This window comes from Balaenoptera borealis (genome assembly GCF_965194805.1).
Source record: "Balaenoptera borealis genome assembly, chromosome: 19".
Classification (NCBI taxonomy): Eukaryota; Metazoa; Chordata; class Mammalia; order Artiodactyla; family Balaenopteridae; genus Balaenoptera; species Balaenoptera borealis.
The window spans coordinates 34323578-34340598 of NC_138878.1; the positions used below are offsets into that span (position 1 = coordinate 34323578).

Genomic DNA, 17021 nt, shown 5'->3' on the forward strand with positions numbered 1-17021 from the left:
AATAGCCAAAGCAATCTAGAGAAAGAAGAACAAAGCTGGAGGTATCAAATTTCCTGCTTTCAAACTATATTACAAAGCTATGCTAATCAAAAGAGTATGGTACTAGCATAAAAACAGACACATAAATCAATGGAATAGAGAGTCCAGAAATAAACTCACACATATATGGTCAACTAATTTATGACAAAGGAGCCAAAAACAACAACGGGGAAAAGATAGTCTATGCAGTAAATGGTGTTAAGAAACTAGATATCCACATTCAAAAGAATGAAATTGGACCCTTATATTACACCATACATAAAAATTAACTCAAAATAGTCTAAAGACTTAACTGTAAGACCTGAAACCATAAAACTCCCAGAAGAATACAGGGGAAAATCTCCTTGATGTTGGTCTTGTCAATGATTTCTTGGGTATGGCACCAAAAGTACAGCCAACAAAAGCAAAAATAAACAAGTGAGACTACATCAAACTAAAAAGCCTCTGTAAGCAAAAGAATAAATCAACAAAATGAAAAGGCAACCTCATGGCATTCACAAAAATTAACCTGAAATGAATCATAGGCCTAAAAGTAATCGTTAGCTCTCAAAGAAATCATAGACTATTTTGAAGTAAGAGTAGGCAAAATTTTTTCCAATAGGATACAAAAAGCACAAATCATAAAAGAAAAAAATATGATGAAATTGGATTTCATCAAAATTTAAAACTCCTCCAGGATTATGTAAAAACTCCTTAGATGTGCCTTCACTTCCCATACCTTAAGCTCTTTGGGGTTACTGGAGGTTAACCAACCCGGAAAGCCTAAGTCTCAGCCCTGGGCATTTGAGGTGAAATTTGAAGCTGACATATGCACTGTAATAGATGACAATAAATTTTAAGGAAGTTTAGAATGCACGCAAGAACTGCTATTTAATAGGTTGCTTTGAAAACAATAAAGATCCTTTTGGAATTTGTATAGTTATCCATGTTTACGTTTATTGTCCTTACAGTTGAATTTGTCTCCTGGTGAGTCTTTGAGGTCTTCCCCACATCTTACAGCTGGAAAGAGGGGAGTGGGGAGGAGGAGGGGGCAGGAAAGGACCCCAGAAGAATGATGGAAAGAAGAGAGGGGACAGAAGACAGGAGGAAGGAGCAAATAGTGTGATGAGACCCTTCATCACCTAACAGACCAGTAGGGGATCCACAGGGGGAAGAGGGTAAAGATGAAAACCAGTGTTTCCTAAGGTGAGGACCCCAGGCACATGGCCGAGAGGTGGGATTCTCCCAGCCTCCTGCCCATAGATGACAAGCACTTTTGCCCTGGTCTAGGGATGGAGAACCATGAGGGACACTTCTCAGCCACAAGTTAGAACTCCTTGTGGACCCTGAGAATGGGAACTGTCTGCCTTCTTCCCACAGTGCTGGGCAAGTAGGGCTCTGAAAGCCACTAATATTCTGCAAATTCTTGGACATTAAAACAGACAAGGAAAAAAAAAAAAAAACAAAACAGACAAGGTCCCTGCCCTCAGAGACAGTCAAGTGGGAAAGACAGATACATGAACCCACCAAGATAAGATTACAAACCAACATAAGTGCTACAGAGAAAAAAAGAGGATATTTGTATTTAGATTCACAGTGTCAGATGTTGCAAAGGTAGGGCCCCAGCAAGGACAGAAGCCTACCCGGCTTACCTGGGATTTAGCTCTGGCCCCTCTCCTTGGCAGCCTCCAGCTGAGATGTCAGGGCCAAGGCACTTCCTAGCTGGCATTACTGACTGGGAGCAAGTCAGGGGGACAGATGGATTCCTCCCATGCAGTGTGCTTGGCCAGAGGAACACTGGGGACTAAGGCATGTTATGTGAACAAATAAATAGCCTTCCCACTTCTCAGCACCAAAATAAATTTTGAAAATTAAATCTTGAAAATCCACTTGGCAAAAGAAAAAAAAATTTAACTCCTGCTCTCCTAAAGATATCATTTTAAAAAATGAAAGAGCAAGCCACAGAGGGGGAGAAAATATAACACATATAGTTGAAAAAGGATTGGTGTCCAGATACATTTTTTTAAAAACAACTCTTACAACTCAATAATGAGACAATGCCCAATAAAAAATGAGCAAAAAATGTGAGTAGACCCTTCGCAAAAGAAGACTTTCATAAATGGCCAATAAGTCCATGAAAAGATACTCAACATCATTAGTCATCAAGAAAGTCCAAATAAAAATCAAAATGAAGAGATACCACTGCACGCTCAATAAAACAGCTAATATTAAAAAGACCGACATTGGGACTTCCCTGGTGGTCCAGTGGTTAAGAATCCACCTTCCAATACAGGGGACACAGGTTCAAACCCTGGTTGGGGAATTAAGATCCCACAGGCCGTGGGGCAACTAAGCCCGCACACCACAACTACTGAGCCCACGTGCCACAACTAGAGAGCCTGAGTGCTGCAACTACACAGCCCATGCACTCTGGAGCCCATGTGCCACAACTACGGAGCCCACATGCCCTGGAGCCCCCACACCACAACTAGAGAGAAGCCCGAACATCGCAACAAAAGATCCTGCGTGCTGCAACTAAGACCCGAAGCAGCCAAAAATAAAAATAAATAAATAAACATTTTTTAAAAAACAACAAAACCAAAACAGAACAACAAAAAAAAAACCTCACAGTGCTAAAAAAAAAAAAAAAAAAAAAAGTCAGGTTTAAAAAAAAAATCAGAAGACCGATATTATCAAGCATTGGTATAGACACAGAGCAACCCAACCCAAGACCCTTATACATTGCTAATGGGAATGTAAAATGGCAAAATCGCTTTGAAAAATAATTTGGCATTTTCCTTTTAAAGGCTACCCATTATAGTATGACTCAGCAATCCCACTCCTAGGTATCTACCTAAGAGAAATGGAAGTATACATCCACACAAAATCTTAAACAAGGAATGTTCATGGCAGCTTCACTCACATTAGACAAAAACTGGCAACAACTCAAATGTCCACCAAGAGATAAATGAATGAACAAATTAGGGTATATACATACAATGGAAACTAGTCAGAAAAAAAAAAATTAATACACATGACCTGGATGAGTCTCAAAACATGCTGAGAAAGCCGGACATGAAAGAATACTTACCGCATGTTTCTATTTACAGGAAGTTCTAGAAATGGCAAATCTAATCTTTCATGGCAGAACAGAGGTACGTGGGTACAAGGAAACGTGCAGTGACAGCACTGTTCTATATTTGAATGTGGTGGCAGTGGACACGTGGGTGTAAATATTTATCATCACTCGTGGAACTGCACGCAAAAAGGGGATGCATGCTGTTGTACGTATATTATACCTCAGTAAAGTTGTTTTTTAAAAATCTCAGGCCTGGAGACTTTAAGCATGACACCACTGAAACAAGGAAGTCAGGAGAATGTTCTTGGTGAGGTAACAGAGCTGAAACTTGCCTCTGGCCTTACCCTCTCCTACCAGCTCCACCCTCTGCTGACATCTTCTCGCACTGAGGCCCAGATTTATACTCTTAAGCTACCCAGACAGAGTAGTGTCACAGCCATACAACAGTCCTGCAAACAGGTAAAGAAAGGGAAACACTAGGTGGTAACAAGCCCTAGAGTGAGGAACAAAAAGCCCCTCAGCTTTGCCCCCCACCAGCTGGACAGCCATAGTCAAGGAAGTGGCTTCACTTTGGTTGGCCCTTGGCTCCTTGTCTGCAAAACTGGGGTGATCATCAAGAGCCCTGGTGACTTTGAGGGGTCTGCTTGCTGGAGTGATGAAGCAGGAGCCAGGCCAAGGGGACTGGGAAGGGAGGTGCAGGAGAACACAGTGCTTAAGAGTTCCCCATGTCCCACCCAGCTTGACTACAGAATATCATTGAATCCAGTCAAGAAAACAGGCCTGTAAGCCCTTTGCCAATTGCTAAGGGCTAAGCAATTGTAAGCGACTGGCATTTTGTCCCACTCCTCCTGCATTTTCTCTCTTCTCTCATTTCCTCAACGGATCTCGACAGGACAGTTTTCTCCTCTCTCGATGTGTGTGCCTGAACGTGGAGCAGGCATCTTATTCCATAGGAATTCCCTTTTTAAAATTTATTTATTTATTTATTTATTTATTTATTTATTTATGTATTTATTTATTTATGTATGTATGTATGTATTTATTTATTTATTTATATTTTTGGTTGCGTTGGGTCTTCGTTGCAGTGCATGGGCTTTCTCCAGTTGCGGCAAGCCAGGGCTACTCTTCCTTGCGGTGCACGGGCTTCTCATTGCGGTGGCTTCTCTTGTTGTACAGCACGGCCTCTAGGCACGTGGGCTTCAGTAGTTGAGGCTATAGAGCACAGGATCAGTAGTTGAGGCACACGGGCTTAGCTGCTCCGCAGCATGTAGGATCTTCCTGGACTAGGGATCGAACCCGTGTCCCTTGCATTGGCAGGCGGATTCCTTTTTTGTTTTTTAAGGTTTATTTTTATTTTTTTATTTTTTTTAACATCTTTATTGGAGTGTAATTGCTTTACAATGGTGTGTTAGTTTCTGCTGTGTAACAAAGTGAATCAGCTATACATATACATATATCCCCATATCTCCTCCCTCTTGTGCCTCCCCCCCACCCTCCCTATCCCACCCCTCTAGGTGGACACAAAGTACCGAGCTGATCTCCCTGTGCTATGTGCCTGCTTCCCACTAGCTATCTATTTTACATTTGGTAGTGTGTATATGTCCAAGCCACTCTCTCACTTCATCCCAGCTTACCCTTCCCCCTCCCCATGTCCTCAAGTCCACTCTCTACATCTGCATCTTTATTCCTGTCCTGCCCTTAGGTTCTCCAGAACCTTTTTTTTTTTTTTAGATTCCATACATATATGTGTTAGCATACGGTATTTGTTTTTCTCTTTCTGACTTATTTCACTCTGTATGACAGACTCTAACTCCATCCACCTCACTACAAATACCTCCATTTCATTTCTTTTTATGGCTGAGTAATATTCCATTGTATATATGTGCCACATCTTCTTTATCCATTCATCCGATGATGGACACTTAGGTTGCTTCCGTGTCCTGGCTATTGTAAATAGAGCTGCAATGAACATTTTGGTACATGACTCTTTTTGAATTACGGTTTTCTCAGGGTATATGCCCAGTAGTGGGATTGCTGGGTCGTATGGTAGTTCCATTTTTAGTTTTTTAAGGAACCTCCATACTGTTCTCCATAGTGGCTGTATCAATTTACATTCCCACCAACAGTGCAAGACGGTTCCCTTTTCTCCACACCCTCTCCAGCATTTATTGTTTGTAGATTTTTTGATGATGGCCATTCTGACTGGTGTGAGGTGATACCTCATTGTAATTTTCATTTGCATTTCTCTAATGATTAGTGATATTGAGCATCCTTTCATGTGTTTGTTGGCAATCTGTATATCTTCTTTGGAGAAATGTCTATTTATATCTTCTGCCCATTTTTGGATTGGGTTGTTTGTTCTTTTTGATATTGAGCTGCATAAGCTCCCTGTATATTTTGGAGATTAATCCTTTGTCAGTTGCTTCGTTTGCAAATATTTTCTCCCATTCTGAGGGCTGTCTTTTCCTCTTGTTTATGGTTTCCTTTGCTGTGCAAAAGCTTTTAAGTTTCATTAGGTCCCATTTGTTTATTTTTGTTTTTATTTCCATTTCTCTAGGAGGTGGGTCAAAAAGGATCTTGCTGCGATGTATGTCATAGAGTGTTCTGCCTATGTTTTCCTCTAAAAGTTTTATAGTGTCTGACCTTACATTTAGGTCTTTAATCCATTTTGAGTTTATTTTTGTGTATGGTGTTAGGGAGTGTTCTAATTTCATTCTTTTACATGTAGCTGTCCAGTTTTCCCAGCACCACTTATTAAAGAGGCTGCCTTTTCTCCATTGTATATTCTTGCCTCCTTTATCAAAGATAAGGTGACCATATGTGTGTGGGTTTATCTCTGGACTTTCTATCCTGTTCCATTGATCTGTATTTCTGTTTTGTGCCAGTACCATACTGTCTTGATTACTGTAGCTTTGTAGTATAGTCTGAAGTCTGGAAGCCTGATTCCTCCAGCTCTGTTTTTCTTTCTCAAGATTGCTTTGGCTCTTCAGGGTCTTTTGTGTTTCCATACAAATTGTGAGATTTTTTGTTCTAGTTCTGTGAAAAATGCCATTGGTAGTTTGATAGGGATTGCAATGAATCTGTAGATTGCTTTGGGTAGTATAGTCATTTTCATAATGTTGATTCTTCCAATCCAAAAACATGGTATATCTCTCCATCTGTTTGTTATCGTCTTTACTTTCTTTCATCAGTGTCTTATAGTTTTCTGCATACAGGTCTTTTGTCTCCTTAGGTAGGTTTATTCCTAGGTATTTTATTCTTTTTGTTGCAGTGGTAAATGGGAGTGTTTCCTTAATTTCTCTTTCAGGTTTTTCATTATTAGTGTATAGGAATGCAAGAGATTTCTGTGCATTAACTTTATATCCTGCTACTTTACCAAATTCATTGATTAGCTCTAGTAGTTTTCTGGTAGCATCTTTGGGATTCTCTATGTATAGTATCATGTCATCTGCAAACAGTGACAGTTTTACTTCTTCTTTTCTGATTTGGATTCCTTTTATTTCTTTTTCTTCTCTGATTGGCTAAAACTTCCAAAACTATGTTAAATAATAGTGGTGAGAGTGGGCAAACTTGTCTTGTTCCTGATCTTAGTGGAAATGGTTTCAGTTTTTCACCATTGAGAATGATGTTGGCTGTGGGTTTGTCATATATGGCCTTTATTATGTTGAGTAAAGTTCCCTTTATGCCTACTTTCTGGAGAGTTTTTATCATAAATGGTTGTTGAATTGTGTTGAAAGCTTTTTCTGCATCTATTGAGATGATCATATGGTTTTTCTCCTTCAATTTGTTAACATGGTTTATCACATTGATTGATTTGCATATATTGAAGAATCCTTGCATTCCTGGGATAAACCCCACTTGATCATGTTGTATGATCCTTTTAATGTGCTGTTGGATTCTGTTTGCTAGTATTTTGTTGAGGATTTTTGCATCTTTGTTCATCAGTGATATTGGCCTGTAATTTTCTTTCTTTGTGACATCTTTGTCTGGTTTTGGTATCAGGGTGATGGTGGCCTCGTAGAATGAGTTTGGGAGTGTTCCTCCCTCTGCTATATTTTAGAAGAGTTTGAGAAGGATATGTGTTAGCTGGCAGGCGGATTCTTAACCACTGCACCACCAGGGAAGTCGGAATTCCCTTTCTTATAGTCCAAGTCCTTTTCTCCAGCTCCATTCCCTCTTTTCTGTGTAATTCAATCTATGGTGGACTTAGCAGTTTGGAGCAGCTATGTTGTATTGAATCATTTTAAAATTCAAGCTCATTCAGACCCATGAACAGAGGTGTAGCACTTTGTGGGGGAGGGCACATGGCAGCAGCCTTTCTCAACACACAGCCATCTTCCCAGAAAAACAGTCAGTCCTCAGCTCAGCATTTCCCCCAACGGCAGTCATGTGAATATACCTTCATTATTCTGCCAAGATTGTTATATTCACTTATCAACCAACTAATCTAATTTTCTTTAAATCAACTTCAAATCAGTTTATTATTTTTTAACTTAGCTCACTCTAAACAATAATAACCATGAAGTCATGAGTATGCTGTGTTAATAATATATCTTCCTAATTTAAAAAATTACATATATAGAATTACATTCATCCATATAACCTTTAACATCATTTCATGTACCACCATGTTCCACATACCACACTTTGGGAAACACCACTTGAAGTCACCACTGTGACCCAAGACCAGGCCTCAACATGATAGTAACACTAGTCAACCCAAACCCCTTTTTTATTTTTTATTTTAATTTTTTTTTATTGAAGTATAGTTGATTTAAAATGTTGTGTTAGTTTCAATTGTACAGCAAAATGATTCAGTTATACACACATATATATCATTTTCTTTCAGATTCTTTTCCCTTATAGGTTATTACAAAATACTGAGTATACAGTAGGTCCTTGTTGGTTATCTATTTTACATATAGTAGTGTGTATATGTTAATCCCAAACTCCTAATTTATCCCTTCCCGCCTTTTCCCCTTTGGTAACCATAAGTTTGTTTTCTATGCCTGTAAGTCTATTTCTGTTTTGTAAGTAAGTTTATCTGTATCACTTTTTTTAGATTCCACATATAAGCTATATCATATGATATATGTCTTTCTCTGTCTGGTTTACTTCACTTAGTATGATAATCTCTAGGTCCATCCATGTTCCTGCAAAATAACATTATTTCATTCTTTTTTACAGCTGAGTAATATTCCATTGCACATATATACTACATCTTCTTTAACCATTCATCTGTCGATGGACACTTGGGTTGCTGCCATGTCTTGGTTATTGTAAATAGTGCTGCAATGAACATTGGGGTGCATGTATCTTTTCAAATCATAGTTTTCTCTGTATGTATGCCCAGGAGTGGGATTGCTAGATCATATGGTAGTTCTATTTTTAGTTTTTTAAGGAACCTCCATACTGTTCTTCATAGTGAGACCCCATTTTTTAAATAGAGCTTCCACTGTATATGCTCTGTCTGGATTGAGTTTATTGCTTTTGGGGGCTTGTATTAGTCTGCTTGGGCTGCCACAACAAATTACCACAGACTGGAAGGCTTAAACAACAGAAATGTATTTCCTCACAGTTCTGGAGTCTGTAAGTCTGAGATCAAGTTGTTGGCAGCGTTGATTTCTCCAGAGGCCTCTCTCCTTGGCCTGTAGATGCTGCCTTCTTGCAGAGCACGCAGAGATGCTATAATGTAAACAGCTCAAATAATATTACCCCCTCTTCTACAAACTCAGAAGGATTTAGGTGAATGACTCACCTGCAACTCCCTGGGTAGGAGAGAGGGGCGCTCATGCCAGAACCCAGGTCTCTGACTGCCTGACTCCAGTAAATAAAATAGCACAGGTCTAAAAAGAGTCTAAAATTTGGGGGCCCACACCAGAAAGGCCTCCTTCTCTTGCTACAGAGGAAATATATCAACACTGTTATAATTGTTTGCTCTGGGGCCCGGCTGGGCTGAGCTCCCTCCCAGCTCCAGCCTTCACCTCTGAGGGAGCCTGATCAAATCACCTCATCCCTCCCCATCTCCGCTCCCCCAGCCCTGCAACGTGGGGGTAACAATAGTACCTGCTTCACATAAACTAATCCATGAGGAGGACTTGGCACAGTGCCCGACGTATCAGAAAGGCTCAGTAGGATGTAGCTATCAACATCCTGTTACCACAGACGGAAGTCACTCAGTTCTTACCCTCACCGGCAGCTTTCTGGATGGTAATGCCAGGCTCTTGCCACAGGGTGGCACTCTTGTCTCTGACCTCCTTTCTTGCCTGAGTCACCAAAGCTTCATTTCTCAAAATGCCAGGTTGGGCAAGGATGAAAGACAGACCCAGAGAAAGATTAAAAAGTTTGGGCACTACAGCCAAAAGAGTGTCTCCCCTGTCACATCAAAAGTGCAGAAACTGCTTCATTCATTCATCTCTGCTGGCTCGTAGAGCTGGGTTCCCAAGCCTGGCTGGTCCCCAACCTTCAGAAGAGGCTGAAGGAGCTGATAAAACTGGATGGTCCAGCCTCACCCCCACACGCCATGCAGGGGGGTCAGGAGTCGGGCCTGGGAGTCTGAGGGAGAAGGGTGATTGAGAGTCACTGCCACAGAGCAGAGCTCTCTCAGGCTTTAATGCACCTGCAAATCACTTAGGGACCTTGCTAAACTGCAGATTCTGATTCAACTGGTCTGGGGAGGGGCCTGGGATTCTGCATTTCTAACAAGCTCTCAGGTGATGCCCATGCTGCTTTGAGTATCAAGAGCCTAAAGGACCTGGCCCATTGCCTAGCAGCGTACACTCTTTGAATGCTTACTATGTGTAAGCTCCTCACATGTCCTAATTCACTGAACCCTCGCGACAGCCGCATGCACTCAGTACTATTGTCCCTGCTTTATGGATGAGAAACAAAAACATTAACTAACTGTCCCAAGGTCGAAACAGCTAATGAGCAGCAGAGCCGAGGCTCACAATACACTTTTGCTAAAGCAAATATCAAAGTAAACACGATCCAGCTTTCCTCCCTCACTTTCCAGGACAAAGAGGAAAGGTCACAGAGGCAGCAGAGCAGAGCAGAGCAGTGAAGAGGACAGATTCTGCAGCCAAACCACCCAGACTCACAATCTCAACTCTGCCACTTAGGAGCTGTGTGACTTTGACAGGTTGCCTGACCTCTCTGTGCCTCATTTTCTTCATCTCAAAACTAAGAATAACAATAGCACCTACTTCAGGGAGTTGTTACCAGGATTAAGTGAGGCAATTGAATAAGGTGCTGAGCGGGCCCCCGGCACGTGGTCAGCACCCAGCGTTGCCTGTGCCCCAGTCATACTTTCAAGGCTGTGAGAATGGCAGGGACAACGAGTTCTCCACTTTGGGTTTTCAGGAGCTCACAGTTTAATGAGGGACAGTGGGAGAAAGTGCTAATGGAAGGGCCATCAGAGCACCCACGGGGAGTGACCACCACCTTGCAGCACAGCAAGAGGTGGCACCCCAGCACCCTCGTGTGCAACTTACGTTAATTCATTTGTATGCATCTTCCCACCCACCCCCCAAAAAAAGTTTAATATCTTGAGTGACTCCACCCACCACTCCACCCAACAAGCCCAGAGAGGGCATGAGATGGGGGCTGTGCATCTGCTGGGCCCTTATGCCAAAAGCCTCTCACTGTGTGAGCTGACCACAACGTGGGTGACTGCAGTGTGTAAAGACACTTGATTTGGACCCCAAGGCCCCTAAAGGCACACCTGCTACTCCATATGACACGTTATCCATTCCAGCACTGGAGGAAAAACAGCCTGGGATTTACTGAGGCAAGGGGGCGAATCTTGAACATGAGCCTGTCGGTTTTCAAGGGTGAGTCTAAGCAATACATTTTATTTTGAGGTCATGGTTTAAACTCTGGGTAAGTTGAGCGGGATCCTTTGGGTGCTAGTTACCAATATGTCTTCAAGAGACTGGAAAAAATCTTAAGGCCCATCAGCAGGGGAGTGCTGAGCGGAAACTATGGTCTCTATACAATGAGCTACTCTAGCAGCTAACAGAAGCAATGAGGTGCAGCATTATTTACAATAGCCAAGATGTGGAAACAACTTAAGTGTCCATGGATGAATGGATAAAGGAGATGTGAGGTATATGTATATACACAGTGGAATACTATTCAATCATTAAAAAAAAAAAAGAAGGAAATCCTGCCATTTGCAACAACATGGTTGGACCTTGAGGGTATTATGCTAGGCGAAGCAAGTCAGAGAAAGACAAATACCATATGATCTCACTTATATGTGAAATCTAAAAAACAAGCAAACAAAAACCACACCCATAGCTACAGAGGAGGGGGTGGGAGGATGGAGAATATGGGCAAAGGGAGTTAAAAGGTACAAACCTCCAGTTATAAAATAGATGTCATGGGGATGTAATGTACAGCATGGCGACTCTAGTTAATAATACTGTACTGAATATTTCAAAGTTGCTAAGAGAATAGATATTAAAAGTCATCATCACAAGAAAAACTTTCTGTTAACTATGTAAGGTGACAGATGTTAACTAGACTTATTGTAGTTAAGGTATACAGATGTTGAATCATTAGGTTGTACACCTGAAACTAATATAATGTTATGTTGATTATACTTCAATTTAAAATTTTTAATTATTAATTAATTTTAAAAAGGAATGAGGGGCTCTTGAAGTTCTGATATAGAAAGATCTCCAAGATATAGTGTCCTATGACAATAACAAGGTGCAGATTGGTATGGATAGTTTGTTACTCTTTGTGCAAAAAAGGAAGGGGGGAATGTATCTGTATGTATTCGTGTGTACTTTAAAAAGGAAAGATCCATATAAAACTAATAGCAATGGTTACCCATGGTGAGGGGTCACCAGACAGACAGGGGACAAAGGCAAGAGAGAATCCTCCTACTGAAGGCCTCTTTTTAAAAATTGTGGTTAAAAAAAAAAACACATAACATAAAAGTCACCATCTTTAAATTTTCAAGCGCAGTTGTCAGGAATGTTACGTGTATTCACATTGCTTTGCAATGGTACTGAATATGTTTTAGTACTTTGAAAAATTTTTGAACCACATACCTGTATTGCCTATTTTAAAAATTAACTCTAAAATCGTTATACCCAAATAATGTGAATAAAGAGAATTGTTGTATTGGGAAAAGTTAGGGAAAAAGAACACGTGCTTTGAAATCAGAGTGAATTGAATTCCAATCCTGTCCCTGCCATTTACTGGACTGCGGCAAGTCAAGTAATCCTCTAAGCCTTAGTCTCCCCTTTCTTTAAAATGTACGGAAAGACAGTGCCCCCTCAAAGGGCAGTGGTGAACATTAAATGAGAATTCTCATGAAGCCCAGGTGCAGTACCTTGCAGGAAGTACGTTCCCCATCCACAATCAGTTATTTTTTCACTGCACTTGGAAGAAGCCTGGACAAAGGAGTGCCTTTCAGGCCAGTGCAGTGGTGTGCAACCTTTGAAGGACAAGAATCGCGGGGGGGGGGGGGGGGGGCGGGGGACTGCCTCCCAGGACTCCACTCCAAACCCACTGCCCCAGAATCTACTGGTGAGACCAGAGCACTCCGATTCTAACACCCACCCCCTCCCCACCACCAACTCAGACCAAAGCGAGAGAACACCTAAGGTGGAGAGCCTGTGCTCCTGGATGCACCCCGGCCTCCAGCTGCAAAACCTACCTGGACTTTAAACTTTAAACTGTTTGCTCAAGCTTCCACCACGTGGAGGAGGGCGGGCGCTGGCGGTGGGGGCGGGAGGTGGCAGGCCCAGGCGGACGGACAGGGAGACGTCATTCTGGAAGCAGAGGAGTTCCAGCCTCCTCGCTGATACTGCTGAGAAAGAGAGCTTTGGGGAGCAACTTCCGTGTGTGTTGCGGGGCGGCACGGGGAGGAGGTGCCTTTTCTGTACCTTGAATCTTGCATCGCCTTCCCCTCCACTTAAAGCAGCAAAAAAGAATGCACTGTCCCAATTAAATTCATTCATCATCCATTTTTTGAGATTCTGATGCAGCTCCCCAGCTGCTCTCTCCACACCCGGGGATGCGGTGGGGAGCAGACCCAGTGCCCCTTGGTCGCCTGGAGGTGCCAGTGGTAAGCGTTTATCCCAGAGAAAAGCACGGCGAGACGCGGCGGCGGCGGCTGCTGCCCACTTTCCTTCTGTTCTCTCCGGGGCCCTTCCATCCGTGGGAGGCTTTTCTTCCAATCGCCCACATCCATTTACTTCGCATCCCCTTTCGGCCTTGCCAGCTGCTCGCAAAAGACCTGCGTCCCCGGATTTCCCGGGGATTCTCATCCTCTCCCTCCGGATGAAGGGGCCTCGAAATCGGAGGCTGCACTGGCGCCATGGGGACAGCAGGTGGCGACCTGGGCTTTGGTGGCCGAGACAAGGAGGCCTTAAGTAACGACTTCCCTAGAGAGAGCAGAGGTGCCCGGTGCACAGAGGGGCGCAAGGAGTATTTGATAAGGAAGCGAGTGTGCATGTGGAACGTGAAATCGTTTCCCCTTACACTGTCTCCTGGTCTAAGCTCCAGAGCTGGCAGGAAGGTGAAAGAAGGAGAAGGCGTCGGCTGGAAGGGCGGCAACCTCCTCAGTTGCAGAAAAGGGGAACTCGGCCCAGAGCGAGAAGGCTCACGCAGGCCCCCAGGGGGAATGGCAGAGCCAAGACTCCGGTCCTTCCAGCTCCTGGGCCGGCCTAGAGCCGGCCCTTAGACGCACCGACGGGGCTCTTCCAAAAAATTTGCCGCTCTTCGCACAGCCCTTCATAAGAGATGGTGTGCTGGGCTCTGAACTAAGATGAGTATTTCCCACGCTCGAGCCCTTTAGGTCCTTGTTCGTGATTCTGGCCGTATCTCCACACCACCCGAGTTGTTAACCTGTTAACATTTTTCTTAAAATCAACTCACGTTTTAAATTTAAATATAATTATAAGGGAAATATTTGATTGCTGTAATAACTGGAAGCCCGGCATTTCTTGCCAAAAACAGGACTGTAAAAATAAATACATAACAATTACGATTCCTTAGAAGTCTGGCTGTTTCCCAGTGAAGATTGTTTGCCATACCAGCAGTGTCGAGTTTTCCACACTTTAGGAAAAACTGGAATTCCAGTACAAGCTGTCCCAGTTATTCTGAATGAGAGGAGACAAGAGGTGGTGATGGGAGAGAAGGGAGCGGAGCTGGAGAGAGAGGCAGCTACGCTTTTTACCCGGTTGCAGAACAAACGGAGCCTTGACTAACATTCCATGTCCTTCCTGCAGTGTGCACGTACTTCCGGAAACAACGAGTTATTTTTTACTCTGGGAAGCTGGAGGAAAAGGGTGGTGACCCAGCTTCCTGTGAGCCTGCCCCACCCTTTCTATGGAAAGAAAGACAGCATCTCAGGGTGAGGAGGCCCTTAGATGTTGCCCAGCCAGAGAGTTGGAGGGGAACCAACGTAGGCCTCCACCCTTTCTGCTTCTGCGGAGAAGCCTTCAATACTGCAGACCTGCTCTGCCAGTTCTGCCTCTATCACTTCCTGGTGGCGGGGACTTCACACAAGTTCCTTAACCCCCCTAAGTCTCAGTTTCTTCATCTGTAAAATGGGCATGATGCCTACTTCATAGAGTTGTTTGTTGGGGCTAAATAGGATCATCTGTGTAGAGTCAGCGAATCAATAATCTGCAGAACACCTACTGTTGTAAGTGCTGGGTGCATAGCCCAGTTCCTCACGTAGGGTTAAGCATGCAAGGAGTATTTGGAAAAGCAGTGTATATAATATACTCATAAGTTTGTATAGCATATCTTCCATGCCACAGCAACTTCAGCCAATCCCCTCCTCGTACGTGGTCTCTGCATCTTCTGAGCGCCCTCAGCACTCCCTGTGGTGGTGACAGCATCCTCCCTTTCATTATGGAGACATCACCTTCCTTCTCCTCCAGGAAGACAAGCAGAGCCCCCTGTAGTCATCGCTGCCCCTCCCTCCCACCCAGTGTCTGTAGAACGCCCTGAACATTACATAGGCACTCACGGGAAGTTTGTTGTCTGAAATTCCACTGCCCATGCGGCTCAGACCAGAGGTCCCGCAAAGCAAACCCCTTTTGTTTGGCCGTTTTGTTCTGAAAGTGTCTGTAACCAGCCAGGTGTCGGACCTGAGCACAGTGCATGTGACTGAGCACCTGGAGTCTCCACCCCTCCAGCTCGGTGGCCTCACCAACACGCAGGAGCCCTGCAGCCCCTTCTTCCTGGCTCAGCCACGCCTCCAACAAACAGGAAACCTAACTACCAGGACACTGAAGCCCTTGCCTTTGTGATTTGGAGACCCCATTTATCAAGGAACATTGATCCCCTTCTGGTGACTTCCCATCACGTGTAAAATAAAGTCCGACATCCTTCCCAGGTCCACTTGGCCCCCATGCTCTGGCCTCTGCCCACCTCTAAACCTCAATCCCTTCTCCTCTTCTCATCCCCCGCCCCCAGCTTCAGGCACACGGGCCTCCCTGCTGCTCTGCAAACACACTAACCACTCTCTCTGCCTAGAAGCTCTTCTCCAGATGTCCCCACGGCCCCCCATCCAGATCCCTGCTCAAATGTCAACCCCTCAAAGAGGCCTTCCCTGTCCAGCCTGTGTTAAGTAGCACAAACACAGCTTCTCCTTGGCAGAACCCTTGTCACTGCTGGGACACTCTTTTTCTCATATTCTTCATATTTCCATGCGGAGGAAAACCAGCCAGACCATCTCTGTTGGCCTGTCCCCCGACCCATCACTCCCTGTTCTCTGTGGGAGGACTGAGTTGTCTGATGGCTGAGTTTGGGGGAAGACATTGAGCATGCTCAGCTTGGCCGCCTTCTTTGGGGCGCCAGCCTTTCTGCAGAGAGCAAGTTCGCGTCTGCTCTCTGTCTCACAAAAGGGGCCTCCCCACCTGCCCAGGAGGGAGGGGGAAGAAGAGAGGGCCTGAGGGTATCCAGTTGTGCCAGTCACTGGACTCTGTCTAGCTCATGAGTAAAGCATTAACTAGCCATATCCTCCAGTCAACATTACCAATTATAAGTTTAAATATCTGTTGGGCTCTTATGTTGGCCTGTCATTGGTTATAGATTTAGATGTGTCTCTTTTATCTATCACTGCATAACAAATCGCCCCAAACTCAGTAGCTTAAGTTAACAATTTACTATTTCTCAAGAGTCTGTGGGTTGACCAGATAGTTCTTTTGCTTCCCAGGTTGTCAGCTGGAATGCTGGACCGGCTGGAAGGTCCAAAATGGCCTCACTCGCATGGCTGGTGTTTGGTGCTGGCCACTAGCTGGGAGCTCATCTGGGGCTGTCTGCGGGCTGGGGGGGGGGCAGTGGGCGGGGCTTGGCTCTCCTCCACATAGCTGCTTGGGCTTGGGCTTCCTCTTGGCATGGCAACTAGGTTCCAAGTGGGACTGTTCCAAAAGCAAGTGCTCCAAGAGGAAGGAAGTAGAAGCCAACAGTCTTCTTAAGAGTTGGTCGTAGAAGCCCTGGAATATCACTCCTACTGAATCCTATTGGTCGATGCAGTCGCAGAGCCATCCCAGCATCTTGATGTAAACAGCAGTCTGCACATACAGGGAGGGAAGGGCCTTCTTTGGAGACTACCTACCACACATGGGGGATAGACTATTGAGCCCTCCAAACCCCTACAGTTACTCTCCCACACTACATCATTCATTCATTCATTCATTCATTCATTCATTGTCTCTTCCCTTCTAGTAAGTTCATGAGAGTAGACACTTTGCTTTGTTGATTGCTGTATTCCCAGGACTCAGAACAACGCCTGACACATAGTAGGTGCTCAGTAAATATTTGTTGAATGAATGAATTAAACAGTCATTCAACTGACCTCACCAGCCACAGGAAGTTGAACAGGCCAACAAGGATTCATGGAAGAAGTGAGACTTAAGCAGGATTCATGGAAGAAGTGAGACTTAAGCTT

General features: G+C 44.0%; 1 long non-coding RNA gene across 1 annotated transcript in view; it reads right to left on the bottom strand.

The window, feature by feature from the left end:
* Nucleotides 1-15024, bottom strand: part of LOC309617370 — a 63112-nt gene extending 48088 nt beyond the window's left edge. The window contains exon 1 of the long non-coding RNA XR_014237956.1: nucleotides 12771-15024. This is a non-coding gene — a long non-coding RNA (uncharacterized lncRNA). The remainder of the gene's footprint in view (nucleotides 1-12770) is intronic.
* Nucleotides 15025-17021: the final 1997 nt, after the last annotated feature.